Below are 18,405 nucleotides of genomic sequence, written 5' to 3'. Positions count from 1 at the left end.
TGGTCTTGAACTCCTGACCTTGTGATCCACCCGCCTTGGCCTCCCAAAGTGCTGGAATTAGAGGCATGAGCCACCGCGCCCGGCCAATCCTTATTATTTCTAAATGAAACAACTTTTAATTCCTGCAAATTATCTTCTATATTTTTCTCTCTATGAAATGAAGCAAGGTTGCAAAAATCAGCTACGGAAAAACTAATATCTGAGTTGTCCAATGTAAAGGATATTAGGACTCCCTGGCCGACTTCCCCTCCAGAAAACGTGGATCAGTCTTTCCAACAGACTCCTGGGGCAGCTCTCCAGCATGCCTTATCATTAGAGGACTCCCTTGGTCATGAACCACAGAGACCACTCACAGTCTACGTTTCCATCTACAACACAGTGGGGCAGACAATCAGAAGTCTGCTTATTCTCAGCATGTTATGCTGACACGAATCAATTTTTTAATAAAAGTAGTAAATGTATGGTTCTAAAATATAGAGGATGACGTCTAGTTGTGATCAAATAACCCATTTTCTAGGGATGGCCTTTTATAATGCCAATTCCATACACAATTGGGAATCAAGTTAAGGTGTGTCTATGACCAAGTAGAGTATTTCATTACGAAAAGCCTTCGCTCACAGTGCCTCATGAAGCTACCCTCAAAATGTATTCAAGTATATAAATTCTCTCTTCCTGTACTGACACCATCACTGAAGAGCTAGTATCAACATTATTTCCATGGCCCACCTTTAAGGAGTTAATGTAGTCTGGGCATGGTGGCTCATGCCTGTAATATCAACACTTTGCAAGGCAGAGGCAGGAGGATCACTTGAGCCCAGGAGTTCAAGATCAGCCTGGGCAACAAAGTTGAGACCTCGTCTCTATTAAAAAAAAAAAAAAAAACTGTTTAATTAGCTAGGTGTTGTGGCACATGCCTGTAGTCCCAGTTACTTGGGAGGCCAAGGTGGGAGGACTCACTTGAGCCTGAGAGGTTGAAGCTTCTGTGAGCCGTGATCACACCACTGCACTCCAATCTGGGTAACAACGGAAGACCCTGTCTCAAAAAAATAATAATTAGCCCAGTGTGGTGGTGGGCGCCTATAATCCCAACTACTCAGGAGGCTGATGTAGGAGGATCACTTGAGCTCAAAAGGTCAAGGCTGCAGTGAGATGTGATCATACCACCGCAGTCCAGCCTAAGTGACAGAGTGAGACCCTATATCCCCAAAAATTAAAAATAAAATAAAATAAAATAATTTAAACTAACTGCTGCCTGCTTTATTTCAGGGATGTGGGGATTCCAAGCAAGATAATCAAACCCAGATAGTATCTGTACCAGCGATCCCTAACCTTTTTGGCACCATGGACCGGTTTGGTGGAAGACAGTATTTCCATGGGCCAGGGGTGGGGGATGGTTTTCAGACTAAACCGTCCCATCTCAGATCATCAGGCACTAGTTAGATTCTCATAAGAAGCGCACAACTAGATCCCTCACATGTGCAGTTCACAACAGGATTCACACTCCAATGAGAATCTAATGCCAGACAGGAGGCGGAGCTCAGGCAGTAATGCTCACTTGCCCACTGCTCACCTTCTGCTGTGCAGCCCAATTCCTAACAGGCCACAGACCAGCATCGGTCCACGACCTGGGGGTTAGGGACCCCTGATCTAGCTCATAACCTTCCGTCTGTGTTTGGACAATATTACCTTAAATAACTGAATATAAAACAATAAACATGTTTAGGTATTCGGGGCTGCCAAAGTGAAGAGTTACAGAGTACTTTTGTTAAGAGAGAGATATAACCGAGAACTCCAATTTGGAAAAAGATCTTTTATCCCCCCATGAAAAAGTATACCAGTTATCACAATGAAAATACATTTAAAAATGAGGATAAATACAATGCCGTACTGTTGCCAATACGCAAGTCTTTCAAATGCATATTCCAGAGGAAAAACAAGCACCCTTGAAAATCAATCAGTGAAAACCAACCAATAAAGTATGCCACCATTGCAAGTGGCTTTCCTGTTTACGTACTAATCTACTAATTGAAGTGATTGCTGGGGCAGCACCAATGCAAACACTGATATGATGGAGGACGTGGAGGCATGAGATAGCTGGGAAAGTGATCATCTAATCTGAGAAAAGAGTCACTACTGCTTATTAAAGAACTACTTATTTAAAATATCCTGCAGTAGAAACGAGTGCCCCTCAACCTCCATCAAAACTCTACAGTAGCTTCCCGTCACTATCAGGTCATAATCCCAAAATACCTCTTTAATTTTACTTCCCGACATAAAGGTCCTGACCTAGTAGTTAAATCTCTGCTCATCACCTATCCAACACAGTACACGGATGTCTACCTTCAGGCCTCCTTCGGACATGGTGGACTTTGCTATCCAACATCTATGTTCCCCATTTCTGATAGAAACAATCCAGTTTTGTCAAACGAAAATAGCTTATCTCCATAGGCTGGTTTAGACATTTTACTCAAACTGGGACATTTGAACATTTGTCCATGGAATTTGAATTTCAAGCAGAAAAAGACTGAAAAGGGTTGGAGTTGGCTCATCCTCTGGGGGACGCTCTACAGAGATGTGGCTTCAGCTCCCTCCACCAGCAGCCCCAGAGCTGCCCAGTGTCCACCTTTCTGATCCCATTTTTCAGGTGTTTCTCAGATCCTGTAAACTACTCCACATATCTATTGTTTGTTTACAACAAATTTATTTTCTGCTTAGGGTGGATTCAGGGTAGAGTTTTTTTTTTTTTTGCACTTAGGACCGAAGTATATCCTAACTTGCGTGCTTATTAAAGTCATTCTTAAACCTTGGGATCAAAATTCAACACCCCTGATTATTTTTAAGCCTTTCAAAGCCACACCCCAACAGCATAACCACTCTCTCTTCAAAATTTGTATGTAAGTCTATTATATATTCTTACTGTTTTCATTTACCCCATTCTCCAAACAAATTACCAAATCATATTTGATAGCACATTGGATTATTTCCTAGCACCAAACTTGGCACCTAGAAGGCGATACAAATTTTTTTATCTATTATTAATGTTTCCGTGTAAGGCACTGTGCTTAGTGGCTTCCCATTCGTTACTGCATTTAATTCCTCAATATAGGTGGGGTTATCCCATTTGGAGGATAACCACACCAAGGCAAAGAGATTAACTTGCCCAAGGGCATTTACAGCTACTAAATGGACAAACTGAGATTTAAATCCAAGTGTGCCCTTGAAAGCCTAAATTCTCCATCACTGATGATAGAATTTGAAAGGGAAAAGGTAGGTGTGAAAATAATTCTGTCTTAGATATATTTATTCTGTCATCTCTCGAGCCCAGATATGAAACTCTGCCCACTGACATGTTCATGAACCCAATCTTGAAAGCTATTTAAGTTTAAATGAAACAATGCATTACTTCAGGTAAATGGAAAACAAAGAAAACTCTGATCTCAAAAAAAAAAAAAAAAAAAAAAAAAAGAGTTCTGCTTCCTAAATCATACACATCGTGTTCTCAGACTATAGAATTTCTCTCTAATCTGCTCTGACAAAACCAAGTCAGGAACTGGGGAGACTTGAACAGCAGGCTGAAAAACTGGAAGAGACCAGTCTGGGATTAAAAACTAGCTACAAGGGGATAATTCACATATGGATCATTACGATTCGGGGATGGTTAAAAGCAGCTCACATCTGGTTTTATTTGGGCTCCCTGCTTCGTCTAATAAGCAAGTACATGTTTAGTTTAAACAAACAAAAACAGGTAACAAAAAAGTGTTTTTCAGGTCACACACAAAGCAGGATTAGTTTGGAAAATGAAGACCAGAACCTGGAAAACCAATTTAATTTAAGTACCTCACCAAGAGACCCTGACCAAGTGACTTAATCTCTTAGGACCAGTTTCCTTAATCAAATAGGGAAATAAGGATTTTTTTTTTTTTAGTTACCTTAGAAGATTATTATGAGAATCAAAAGAAAGCATGAACGTGGAAAATTGTATCAGCTCTGACAAAACATTAGCAAACATCCCCAGAGGAGGTCAAGCAGGCCTACCTGAGTCTACAAGTGGACAAGTTTGTCAAATACACTATAAATGGCTACACTAGGTACAAGTCATGAAAGGAAATCCAGACACAGCGCCTATATCAGCAAATAACCTATCAGACATCATGAAGAATAAAGTAAACTTTTATCTAGTCTAATCTCTTTAAATACTACCAAGCCATCAAGGGCTGGGCGCGGTGGCTCACGCCTACAATCCCAGCACTTTGGGAGGCAAGGCAGGTGGATCACTTGAGGTCAGGAGTTCGAGACCAGCCTGGCCAATGGTGAAATCCCGTCTCTACTACAAAAATTAGCCAGGCATGGTGGTGCACGCCTGTAATCCCAGATACTCAGGAGGCTGAGGCACAGGAGGCAGAGGTTGAATCCAGGAGGCCGAGGTTGCAGTGAGCAGAGATTGTGCCACTGAACTCCAGCCTGGGCAACAGAGCAAGACTCTGTCTCAAACAAACAAGCAAACAAAAAATAATAAATAAATAAACATTCCCAAGCCATGAAGTTCAATTCTTTAAGAACCATTTTTCCATATTTGACAAACTTGCATTTGGATGGAATTGGGATTATTCCTACTCCCCAACCCCCAAAAATGTCCAAAACATGGTTCAATGCTTCTAGGTAATTTCTACCTAAATTCTGAACTAAATTTGGGAATGGCAACCCCAAAGTAGGGCCTGTAGAAAGCTAATAGGTATAGGTTGTTTTGGAAGATGGGGAGGTGGTGTTCAGAAAGCAGAGATTCCAGAAAGGGTTCTGTTAGTTCACTAATTAGGAAAATGCTGCATTGGGCAAAACAGGTTCCTTAAATAAAGTACTGCTTGGAGCATTTACCATGAGATGTCTTTCAAATCCCTAACAAAGTATTGGAATAAAAAGCATTTCGCAAACTTATTTGCAAAGAGCATCCTTCAGGCAGGTGTTCCATGGAAAACAAACTGAAAACACAGCAGAAGAACGGTTAACGGAGGAAATACATGGAGGAGAAATTCCTTCAGAACATACTGTACTTTTTGAAGGCAATGTGAATAGAGTACTATGGAGGAATTCTACCACTGACTGTGTGTCCCAAGGTCTTTATCTTCAATTCAAGGGGCCCAAACACTCCTGAATATTCTTGGTAATTTAGAAAACACTCACATGGACTCAGAAAGCAATTGCTTTAAAGCCACAGAGTCCATTAGAAAAGAGCCAGAGAGTCCATTAGAAAAGACAAAGGGAGGCAAAGAGGGAAGAAAAGAGGATCTTAGACCCTCCTTTCTCCCCCTAATGTTTATTAACAACTAATTGGCTTTCATGTTTTCTCCATTAGATTTAGCTTCATGATCAAAATCACCTCAGGGCATATTATAATCAACCAAACATCAGCCTTTAGGAGATGCACCATATGACGACATCCACAGGTCAGCATACATATCAGCCAGCATAAACCCGACGGGGGACTTCTACCAACAGAGGGCCTTCCATGAAAAGCCTGGGAAAAAAGTCAACTCTCTGTTGCACATTGAGCACCGTAAATCCAGCAACATTTATTTGAGAGCAAAGATCGATTTGTTAACTAATTAATCTGAACTCACAAATGAACACATTCTAACTGAGATACTTCGTGGCTCATGGTTTCTGCTATCACAAATTCAAATGCCATCAGGGGCCACGCAGATAACCTCAACTAGTGAAGCAGACAATGCCAGAGAAAGTAGAGAATTATGGAGACTAAGGGGGGACCTGAGAAGAGACCAAAAGGCATTCATGCTCAATTCAATTAAAACATAGTGCTGACTCTAGCTCCCCTCCGACAAAACAAAACAGGTGCAGTCCAAATTCAGCCCACAGGCTACCGGTTTGAGAGCTCTGGGAGGGCCACCATCCTTAAAAGTATTTGGGTCTAAGGTTCGATAAATGCCTAATGAGCATATTAAATTTACAAATCACAAAGTTGAGAACAGTGTCAACCCAAATGTGTCAAACAAATTTGCTTACGGTGGATGGATATTTGCAGGATATATGTATATATACAAAGGGTTTCAGCACTGTACAACTGAGTTCAATGCCTTAGGGTAACCTGCTGCATGACCTGGGGTGAGGTATGTTATCTTTCTGAGCATCGACTTCCCCATCTATAAAATGAAGATAATAGCACTCCCTTGGGGTAGTAGTGAAAGTTACACAGGAATAAATTTGTAAAGCTCTCAGCATGTAGTAAGCACTCAATAAATGATAGTTGATAATTTTTTTACAAAGCATATTTAGGTTAGTATTCTAACGCACATTTAGAACAATTCATGTGAGGACAAAGCCTCTCTTAGGAAAATTGTGTAGTAAATGATGTTGATCAGTCCCTTGCAAGGAACTGCTGATCATATGACCAGTCTCACTTAGCCTCCTGCCAGACAGAGGTCACGAAAGGATGCTGGTGCCATCTCATGGTAACGCTCAGAGCCTGGAGGAGATACAAATGCTAGTACTGTTCACATTTGAACAGCAGCTTGTACACATTTAGCATTAATTCTGTTAAATATTTTTAAACACTCAATTCAGAAGCATAAATCCAAACACCAACGGGATGCTAACACATCGCTCCATGCCAAACACCTTGCAATGTGCACAGTCATTTGCCCTCTAAAATTCACACCCGTTCAAGTTACTCTTCTCACCCTGTCTTCCGGCAGATGATCTGCACACTTGCCCCTTTTTAGACACTGGCTGCTTTCTCCTACAGAAAATTTAAATTCCAACTTGTTTGGGCCTTTTTTTTTTTAATCCCTGAAGAGACTGGGACTGGGAAGAGGAAAAATGATGAAGTAATAACACACAGGTGCTTCCTACCTAATTAAAAGAAAAATTTACAGCTGCACTGGTAGTGAATCATCCCTATGGGTTATCCACGTGTATCCTCCAAGTGGCACGTAGTTCCATCAAGAGCCATATTCCATATGCTTTCCCGAAAACTGCCTGCTCTTTGCTTGCTAAAATGATGACTATCAGGTAACTAATGGCATTTTACACTTCCTGGCTTTCCTCTCTATGGACAAACCAGTTCATTTGTGTTTTCTTACTTCTAAAAATAAATAACCCTGGAAAAAGGACTCAGAACTCAGTAAATCAAGTTTCCATTTATGTTGAAAAAGCAAAATGCAAATTTGTGTATATATTATTTCTCTGTAAGAAATACATATGCATTTATATTATACACATATAGAATGTGAATATATTTATATAACATGTATATGTTTATATACATATTTATAATATTCTATACACAGTATATTATATATATTCATGTATTTCTTTCTTTTCTTTGAGACAGAGTCTTGCTCTGTTGCTCAGGCTGGAGTGCAGTGGCACGTTCTCAGCTCACTGCAACCTTTGCCTCCTGGGTTGATATAATTCTCGTGCTTCAGGCTCCCAAGAAGCTGGGATTGCAGGCACATGCCACCACACCCAGCCAGTTTTTTTGTATTTTTAGTAGAGACGGGGTTTCACCATCATAGCCAGGCTGGTCTCGAATTTCTGGCCTCAACTGATCTGCCCGTGTCAGCCACTGTATTCGTCTGTTCTCACACTGCTTGATAAAGACATACCCAAGACTGGATAATTTATAAAGAAAAAGAGGTTTAATGGACTCACAGCTCTATGTGGCTGGGGAGGCCTTACAGTGATGGCAGAAGGCAAAAGGTACACCTTACATGGTGGCAGCCAAGAGAGAAAATGAGAGCCAAGCGAAAGAGGAAACCCCTTATAAAATCATCAGATATCGTGAGACTTTTTCACTACCACAAGAATAGAATGGGAAAAACCACTCCATGATTCAATTATCTCCCACCAGTTCCCTTCCACAACACATAGGAATTATGGGAGCTACAATTAAAAATGAGATTTGGGTGGGGACACGGCCAAACTGCAATCACCTTCCAAAGTGCTGAGATTACAGATGTGAGCTACTGCACCCGGCCTATATACATTAATTTCTTACTTAAGTATGTATATATCATACACACACACACACACACACACCCTGCCACTACCTCCAGAGAAACCAAATAATGAAATAATGAGGATAGGAGAAGACAGTTGTCAGGGATAAGATCTACTGTTCTCACTGTATACTTTTTAAAATCTTGGATAATTGTACACATAATATATTAATGGTCCAAAAAAGTTACCTTTGATTTCTTTAAAAATTTGTCTGAACAAATTTTTCTTGTTTTCTTATATTTTAAATTTAAGGCGTTTCTTATATTTTAAATTTATAATGTCAAAGGTAATTGAAATAATCTGTTTTTATTTCTTAAGCTTATCCTTAGACATTTCCACCTTCTTACATATAAAGAGAAAAACATCTAGAAAGATACATATCATACTATTAACTCTTAAGGAAGAGGAGTTATGTGGGGTTACAGAGTTTCCTTTCTCCTCTATCCTTCTGCATCACTAGTAGCACTTTTGAAATTGAAAAATAAAACCAACAATGAGATACCACTACACACCTATTAGTATAGCTAAAATCCTGAACACTGACACCACCAAATGCTGACAAGGATGTGGAGCAACAGGAAGTCTCACTCATTGCTGGTGGGAATGCAAAATTATATTGCCACTTTGGAAGACAGTTTGGCAGTTTCTTACAAAACTAAACATAATCTTACCACACAATCTAGCTAGCAATCATGCTCCTTGGTATTCAGCAAAGGAGTTGAAAACTTACGTCCACACAAAAACCTGCATACGAAAATTTATAAAAGCTTTATGTGTGATTACCAAGTCGTCCTTCAGTAGATGAATGGATAAAAGAACTATGGTACATCTAGACAAGGGAATATTATTCAACACTAAAAAGAAACATACCATCAAGCCATGAAAACACATGGAGGAAACTTACAAATGCATATTGCTAAGTGAAAGAAGCCAATGTCAAAAGCCTACATATTATATGATTCCAATTATCTGACATTCTGGAAAAGGCAAAACAATAGAGAGAGTAAAAAGATCAGAAGTTAGGGGGCAGGGAGATAAATAAGTAGAACACCGAGAACTTTTAGGCAGTGAAACTAGTCTGTCTATTACAACGGTGGACATATGTTATTATATATTTGTTCAACCCTATAAAATGTACAACACCAAGAATGAACCCTAATGTAAACTACGGTCTTTGGATGATAACGATGTGTCAACGTAGGTTCATCAGTCGTAACAAATGTACCACGTTGGTGGGGGATGTTGATAATGGGGGAGGCTGTGCACAGGCTGGAGGCAGAGGGTACATGGGAAATCTCTGTACCTTCCTCTCAATTTTATTGTGAATCTAAAATATACTCTAACAAAGTCTATTGTTTTTAAACAGCTACTCAGAAAAACAAAAGAATGAAACTAATTTTACAGTTACAAAGAGAGTATCTACACACTGAGGTAGGGTCAGAATCAGTAAACATGAATTCTTATCATTAAGCATTTTTATTAAATTCCCAGAAGGGCATCTGTAGTTTAAGAAGGAACTTACATAACTCTCTCAGGTCAATTTTCTGCACTCTTTATTTTGCTCCTCTTGGTTAAAAATCTGGGGTTGGGAACATTCACCTGTGCATTACACTCTTTTGAGGATCTATAGTAGTGTCTTGCTCCACAACATTTTTTTTTTTTATTTTTTTTTAGACGAAGTCTCAGTCTGTCACCAGGCTGGAATGCAATGGTGCGATCTCGGGTCACTGCAACCTCCGCTTCCCGGGTTCAAGCAATTCTCCTGCCTCAGCCTGCCAAGTAGCTGGGATTACAGGCACACACCACCATGCCCAGCTAATTTTTGTATTTTTAGTAGACACAGGGTTTCACCATGTTGGTCAGGCTGGACTCGATCTCATGACCTCATGATCTACCTGCCTTGGCCTCCCAAAGTGCTGGGATTACAGGCGTGAGCCACCGTGCCCAGCCTCCACAACATTCTTAAACTGATTTCTTTTCCCAACAAATGAGTTGTTTTCATTCTACCACTTGGTGGCTATGCAGGTCAGCTTAAAATTACCGTTTGCTTAAATTCAGAGAATTTAAAATGCTATTCTCTTCAAATTATCCCTACCAACAAATAAATGCAAGTTAAGTAGAATGCTTACAAAAAGTTAAGAGGAGTTCAATTATACTGCAGAGTCATCTGTTGTTCTTAAGGAAGGATAATAAACCTCATTTTCAAACAAACAAGCAAACAAAACAAAATGCAAACTAGTCAAAAGGGAATCTCAAATTATTGGACTCCCAAATTATTCTGTCAAACAATACTGTGCCCACAAGGGCACTCACTATACATGAAACCAGACAGTATGGTTAACATTGATTTGTGAAGACTGAAGACTATCAGTTTTCATGATCCTTGCTCAACACAATTCCACTGGCTTTTCCTTTGGAGAACACTAAATTAATGTCATTGATTTTGAGGGAGCTTCCCCCCAGGAGACAAAATGCTGGCTTCTCATTCTGAAATTATAAATGTAAAAACAACTTGATTTTCGACTCCTTAACCTCCAAAATGCTTACACAAGAACCAGATGTAATGGTTCATGCCTGTAAATCCCAGTACTTTGGGAGGCTAAGGCAGGAGGATCATTTGAGCCCAGGAGTTTCAGACCAGCCTGGGCAACATAGGGAGACCCCATCTCTACAAAAAAAAAATTTTTTTTTTTTTTTGAGACGGAGTCTGGCTCTGTCGCCCAGGCTGGAGTGTAGTGGCCGGATCTCAGCTCACTGCAAGCTCTGCCACCCGGGTTTATTACATTCTCCTGCCTCAGCCTCCCGAGTAGCTGGGACTACAGGCGCCCGCCACCTCGCCCGGCTAGTTTTTTGTATTTTTTAGTAGAGACGGGGTTTCACCATGTTAGCCAGGATGGTCTCGATCTCCTGACCTCGGGATCCGCCTGTCTCGGCCTCCCAAAGTGCTGGGATTACAGGCTTGAGCCACCACGCCCGGCCTACAAAAAAATTTTTAAATTGGCTAGGAGTGGTGGCACACACCTGTGGTCCCAGCTACTTGGGAGGCTGAGGGGGAGGATCTCTTGAGCCCAGCAGTTTGAGGTTGTAGTGAGCTACAAATGTGCCACTGTACTCTAGCCCGGGTGACAGAATAAGACCCTGTCTCAAAAAAAAAAAAAAAAGAAAAGAAAAGAAAAACAAAAACAAACCAAAAAAACAAAACCAAAAGAAAATATGTTTATACTAGAGAAGGTATCAGGAGGCAATTTGGATATATTTTCATTCTCATTCTCGCTCTTTCTTTCTCTCTCTCTCTCGCTCTCATTTTTCAAGTTAGAAAAAGGCATAGTTCCCCATTCGAGGCTTTGTTAACAGTGACCATTATAGAAGGCTGGAATAATTTCCCTCATATAGTCTGTTAGCCTGCTTCCTAATATCTAACTACTGCTTTGAACATTAGAACTCTCAGTTTTAGCCAGACATCACAGACCTTCCATCATCTTGCCCCCTTTTAACATTTTTCAATTTCATCCCATTGGTCACCAACTTAAGATTCCTGGAAACTCAGGAATGAAATAAATCTAAGCGATCACTTGGTCTAACTTCAGATCCGATGTTTAAATTCACACAAACTTCTCGCAGTGACCCAGACTAGCCTCAGAGAGCTCTGAATCAGTGAACAAACCATACTTCTTGGCAGACACACTTATTTTAGGGAGCTTTTGCACATCACAAATTACCCACAACAGTCCTGTTCATATCCTTTAGGGCCCACACAAAATGAGGCAGACTTCATTTACACATATTAGCCATCTATTTAAAGAACTGTTTTCCACCTGCCTCCTGCTGTATTTTTTTCTTCCAGCTAAACATCTAGACCTGTGCCCTCAATTTCTCAAAGACCCCTGTGATAGTCATTAAAAACAGTGATATTAAAAAACAAGGGCTCTAAAATTATCTTCTTTTTAGTTTTAAGCAGTGGGGAACAGAACATATTGGATCTTCCATCAAATTCTGACAGTCACACACAAACACCATATGAATTTCTAATCCTGAACCATCTCTTTTTAAGGTTATAACACATGTGTCAGGTGAAAACCTAATCTCTATTCTGCTAGATTCAATCACCTCAAGGCATTCCATATTTATAAGCTTCACTCTCTCCTGGGACTTTAGAAATATTTTTAACACAATATAGTACAATTAATTTAGCCCATTCTTCCCCTTCCCAAAAACATTAACAACTTTTCTTTAATTTCACATTACAGAAGAAAATGAAAATTAAGATTAATTGAATTACCCTCCCCCCATGGGTTTTAATTTATATGACAACATTTACATTTGGTAAGAACAAAATGGAATAGGGCTGCAGTTTTTAGTTATAGTTGACCCTACTGCCAAACTGAGTTCAGTTCAGATTATAATTGCACAGAAAAAGGAAACATGTAATTTTGACTTTTACTATCATTTTAACCCACTGCAGAATTATTTAACACTGTTTTGCCATGTTGGAAGAAAGCTACTACATGGTATTTTGCTCAGGCCAATGTGTAATCAAAAAAATTGATTTGAGAAGATAAGATTATTAAATCAATCTATATTTTAGCAATGACTTATCATTTTTTTTTTTTTTTTTTTTTTTGAGACAGGGTCTCACTCTGCTGCCCAGGCTGGAGTGCAGGGGCACAATCTCAGCTCACTGCAATGTCTGCATCCCAGGTTCAAGTGATTCTCCTACCTCAGCCTCCCAGGTAGGTGGGACTACAGACATGAGCCACCACGCCTAGCTAATTTTTATATTTTTTGGCAGAGACGGGGTTTCACCATATCGGCCAGGCTGGTCTCGAACTTCTGGCCTGAAGTGATCCTCCCACCTCAGCCTCCCAAAGTGCTGGGATTACAGGCATGAGCCACTACGCCTGGATGACTTATAATTTTCTTAAGATCTTTACCACCATATTGGAATAACCTCCAATCAACACAGAAGCTCTTACCTCTCTTTTAATCCATTCCTCCTCAAGAAAAGGTCATTCCACAAAATCAATCAAAGGAGAATCAATCAAAATGATTGACAGTTGTCCGCAACGTGCTAGTAAAAGTTAAAGGAACACAGAAGAAAATCAAGAAAGTAAGTTAGCCTGAGCCCAGGAGGTTGAGGCCACAGTGAGCCATGATGGCACCACCGCACTCCAGCCTGGGCAACAGAGTGAGACCCTGTCTCCAACCACACACACACATACACACAAAAGGAAAGAATATAGAAAATACATTTTGGTTAGATATGAAAGAAAGGAATAATAATAATAATAATAATAGGAGTGTATCAAGTACTTGCCATGTGCTAGCTCTGTATTAACATGGTCTATCTCCATCACTCATTTAACCTTCAAAATCTCCTGAGATACAGGTACTATTATTAGTTCCCTTTTACAGAAAGAGAGACAAGGTCACACACAAAAAGCAGCAGACACTAGACCTAGAGTCGTACATTAGCAACCAATGCAAGAGTTAAAATCTGGTATACCACGGTGGAATAGCGTCCCCTCAAAGTTCATGTCCACCTGGAACCACATGTGACCCTATTTAGAAATAGGACCTTTGCAGATATAATCAGTTGAGGTCATAATGAATCAGGGGAATCCCTAAAACCAATATGACTAGTGTCCTTTTATAAAAGTGAGCAGATACTCAGAGACAGATACACACAGAAGGAAGACAGCTATGTGAAGAGGAGGTAGAAACTGGAGTTACACAGATGCAAATCAAGGATGCCAAGGATTGCTGGAAACCACCAGAAGCTAGAAAGCAACAAGCAAGGCAAAGGATCCATAGATCCTTCAAAGGAAGCAAGGCCCTGCTTGACTTCAGACTTCTAGCTTCTGAAACTACGAGAGAATACAATTCTGATGTTTTAAGTCACCCAGTGTGATATGTTATTACAGCAGCCTAGGGAAATGATTACACCTCAGAAGAGAACACAATGAATCAATGCAGCATTGCAATGCCAGCACTTCACCCCCAAAGAAAATTGGTGTACAGAAAGGAGAGACAGTAATAAGAACCAGCCAGTCAGAAGATCAGTAGGTTTGTGTCAAATAATAACCACCGGTATATTTCCAGCCCCTTCCCATAGCCATTAGAAGACCCAACTTACAACTATGTCTATGAGGAACTCTGTTAGGATTACACATAATAGGAAAACATAACATTTTTTCTTGATAACAGGAACATCTGGCTATGCTGAACACAAGAGATTCAAAACAGAGGAGATTTGCAAATTATAGCTTCCCTTAGGGCTTAGAAGTGCTTAGATAAAATTTGATTATTCCATACAGGCCTGCAATTTTGACTCCAAGATCCCAGGATCGCATGCCCCAGGCAAAAGATTTCTAATTCTTCTATGTAAGACCTATACTTGCTCTGTCCATTCCATATGTATCCATCTACCCACCCATGCATGCAAATGTTAAGCTTGCATTCAATAAACATCTTTTTTTTTTTTTGGTCACCCAGGCTTGAGTACAGTGGTGCTATCTTAGCTCACTGCAACCTCTGCCTCCCAAGTCCAAACAATTCTCCTGCCTTAGCCTCCTAAGTAGCTGAGACTACAGGCACACACCACCACACCCAGCTAATTTGTTTGTATTTTTAGTAGAGATGGGGTTTCACCATGTTGGTCAGGATGGTCTCGACCTCTTGACCTCATGATCCGCCCGCCTGGGCCTCCCAAAGTGCTGGGATCACGGGCATGAGTCACTGTGCCTGGTCTCAATAAACATCTGAAATAATAAACATCATACCTGGCACTGTATTTGTCCTTAGAATAAATATGACAAATATAAGCCCATACCTGAGGGAGTCTACCCTCTAGCAAGAATGAGAGACATTCAACAAGTAACTTTAAGTGAGATGAGAATTAGCAAGGAGATGTTAAGGGTGCTACGGGAGATACGAGATAAAGCTGGCCAATCACATATGGCTATACAGGGGGTGCACTGCACAAGCATATTTGGCCAAGTAACATGTTGGGTCTAAAATACAGCTCTCTCCATTTGCACAAAAGAGCGCTGTTTCCTCATTACCACAAAGAAGCAATTCCAACTAGCATCAGCTCTGAAACCACAGACGATAAGTACCTAATCTTGCAGCATCAATGAACCTGAATTTTACATTAAGAGTAATATTAATAGAAAATAATTAAAGTGTTTTTTAAGTATTAGACTCAGCTGTCCACAGGAGCAGAAACAGTAATTTATCCAACATTATTTCATCAGTTGGGTAATACTAAAATAATTCAAGGAGATGTATGAATAATTGAAGCTAAGACTATCTGTAAAAAAAAATGCCATTACAGCTCTTTACCAGTTGACGACATGCATTTAAAACCTTGATTTAAAAAGTAGCATTTTCCATCCTTTTAACTTTAGGAGGATTTAAATGATTTATTAATCAAGTGCTCTTTCACTGGACTAAAGTAGGATCACAGCCCTATTCAAATCTGTCTTCCCTTTCCAAATATCAAATTCTTGCCTTCCAAAGAAGCTACTAAAATGCCCAAATTAAGAAAGGTTGGTCTACAGCAGTGGGAATGCATCTCCCTCTCCAGAAGATTGTAAAATTAGAAAATTAAGCCTGTCAGCTGGGTGCAGTGGCTCACGCCTGTAATCCCAGCACTTTGGGAGGCTGAGGCGGGCAGATCATGAGGTCAGGAGATCGAGACCATCCTGGCTAATACGGTGAAACCCCGTCTCTACTAAAAAACACAAAAAGTTAGCTGGACGTGGTGGCAGGCGCCTGTAGTCCCAGCTACTCAGGAGGCTGAGGCAGGAGAAAGGAGTGAACCCAGGAGGCAGAGCTTGCAGTGAACTGAGATTGCGCTACTGCACTTTAGCATGGGCGACAGAGCGAGACTCCATCTCAAAAAAAAAAAAAGAAAGAAAATTAAGCCTGTCACTTTAAGATATGAGTCCCATTTCAAGAATTTCTAGCATCAAACCAAGCAAGAATATCATTGGGAGATGAACTGATATAACACAAGGATTCTAGGAGAAGTCATCATTTCTGGGGCAGAAATCAGAATGCTCAAACAACATGAGGCAAGAGTGAGGCCATCCCACATCCCCAAATTATCTACCTGTAAGTCACAGCTTGCTTAGAGTATTAGAACAGGTTTCCCAGATTGGTTTGGTGGGCTCTTAATTACCGCAGGTCCAGTATTTAAACCTGTCTCTGGTCAGATTCGGTTAAGGAAACCCCACATCCCACACACTGCCCCTTGCTGCTCCATGCTTCAGTTTTCTCATATAACAAATGAGAATAAACAGCCATGCCTACCTCACAAGACCGTTGTGGGAATTTACAAGTTAATGCATGTAAAGTACTCATGCTCATACCTGGCACATAGTAAGTGCTAAATAAAAGGCAATTGTTATTATTATTTTCTTTTGTAGCGCATCTTGATGAATTTCTGTCCATAAAAACCCTCTGAGAGAAGTCATGAAAATAAATAAGTCTGTTGAGCTTTACGTTTGCTGGTCTTAGCCAAATTTGACCACAAGATCCTTTGATCTCCCCATAAAACATTTTCTATCACTGGGGGAGCACAAGTCCTGTAGAGTTCACCATGGGATAGGCTGCTCCATGACTGTGTCTCTGCCTCGTCTACTTCCACTGCTCATCCAGGAATTGAGAAGACTTTATCATTTAAGCCATGAGATGGCAGAGGAAGAAAAAACCAGATGCCTGTTTAAGTCACCTTTAAATTTCCACTTTTTCTTCCACTGAATTGTCCTTGATATTTCCTTTGGAAATAAATTCCAAGGTAATAAAAGGCCTCAGTGCAGGTAGTGTTTTTGTTTTTGTTTGTATTATTTATACACAAAAAGCTGGCTGAAAGGCCAAACAGAATGACAATAAAGGGCACCTTGCCCAGATTTGATGTAAAAAGGCTCACCTTGACCCAACAAGGACAACTGTAAACAACCCAAGACCAGTGACCACATAATTCCCTGATGCAGAGTTGGCAGAAAGACAATGGGAACTTTGTTCACTATATTCACACAATACTGGTTATTCCTCTTTCTATTTCTATAACCTAGAATACTAAACACTCCTTCAACAATTAGAACATGTTTGTTAGATTGATAAAAATAAAGAACCCCAACCTCTCAAAAAAAGCTCTTTCATATAATCTTAACCATCCTTAATGGACTTTTTTTTTAGACAGGATCTCCCTCTGTTGCCCAGGCTGGAGTGCAATGGGGCGACGTTGGCCCACTGCAATCTCCATCTCCTGGGCTCAAGCCATCCTCTCACCTCAGCCTCCTGAGTAGCTAGGACTACAGGCACGAGCCACCACACTCTGCCCATTTTTGTATTTTTTGTAGAGACAGTTTCACCATCTCGCCCAGGGTGGTCTTGAACTCCTGGGCTCAAGCGATCCACCTGCCTCAGCCTCCCAAAATGCTGGGATTACAGGTGTGAGCTGTAAACCCTGGTCATATTAACTCATACAGTCCTCACAACTACCGTTTGAGGTAAATGCTTTTGTCCCCATTTTGCAGATGAGTAAACTGAGGTGGCAAGTACTAAGTACCTTACTCAAGATCACACAACTAGTAAAATAAAAATTCAAATCAAAACCATTTATGTTATTTAGTATTTCTTTCAATGAATTCATTTTTTAACTTCAATAGATTTAACCTGAAAGGAAATTTTATTACATTATTGTGTGTTATCACCTACTCTAAATAAAAGGTAGTCTGAAAAATAAATACAATGTAAATAAAAGAATGTTATTAATTTTTACCTAAAAACTGTCATCTGCAGAACATCCAAGACTGAAGTCTTCTTTTCTCTCTCTCTCCCTTCCTATACCTCCCTCTCGTCAGAGGGATTTGAACCAGAGCAACTCCATCTTGAAAAGGGGTTAGATAAAATAAGACTAAGACCTGCTGGGCTGTAATACCAGTAAATTAAGGCATTCTTAGTCACAGGATGAGACAGGAGGTCAGCACAAGATACAGGTCATAAAGACCTTGCTGATAAAACAGGCTGCAGTAAAGAAGCCAGTCTGTTGATGAGAGTGACCTCTGATTGTCCTCACTGCTACACTCCCACCAGTAACATGACAGTTTACAAATGCCATGGCAACATCAGAAAGCCTATGTAGTCTAAAATGGGGGTCGGGTGTAGTGGCTTACACCTGTAGTCCCAACACTTTGGGAGGCTGAGGTGGGTGGATCACCTGAGGTCAGGGGTTCAAGACCAGCCTGGCCAACATGGTGAAGCCCCATCTCTACTAAAAGTACAAAATTAGCTGGGCATGGTGGTGCACACCTGTAACCCCAGCTACTCAGGAGGCTGAGGCAGGAGAATCACCTGAACCCAGGAGGCGGAGTTTGCAGTGAGCCG

The 18,405-nt window shown here is 40.5% G+C and overlaps 1 protein-coding gene and 1 long non-coding RNA gene across 10 annotated transcripts in view; one reads left to right on the top strand and one right to left on the bottom strand.

The window, feature by feature from the left end:
* LOC111533674 overlaps nt 1-16,834 on the top strand; it is a 32,161-nt gene extending 15,327 nt beyond the window's left edge. Inside the window, exons 2-3 of the long non-coding RNA XR_002728939.1 lie at nt 5,351-5,441; nt 16,443-16,834. This is a non-coding gene — a long non-coding RNA (uncharacterized LOC111533674). The remainder of the gene's footprint in view (nt 1-5,350; nt 5,442-16,442) is intronic.
* Nucleotides 1-18,405, bottom strand: part of MAGI1 (membrane associated guanylate kinase, WW and PDZ domain containing 1) — a 685,858-nt gene that overhangs the window by 554,804 nt on the left and 112,649 nt on the right. The gene's annotated exons all lie outside the window — the stretch shown is intronic.

The sequence above is a fragment of the Piliocolobus tephrosceles genome, chromosome 2, assembly GCF_002776525.5.
Source record: "Piliocolobus tephrosceles isolate RC106 chromosome 2, ASM277652v3, whole genome shotgun sequence".
NCBI lineage: Eukaryota > Metazoa > Chordata > Mammalia > Primates > Cercopithecidae > Piliocolobus > Piliocolobus tephrosceles.
Note: the sequence above shows the minus strand (reverse complement) of the source record. Positions and strands in the feature narration are given on the sequence as shown.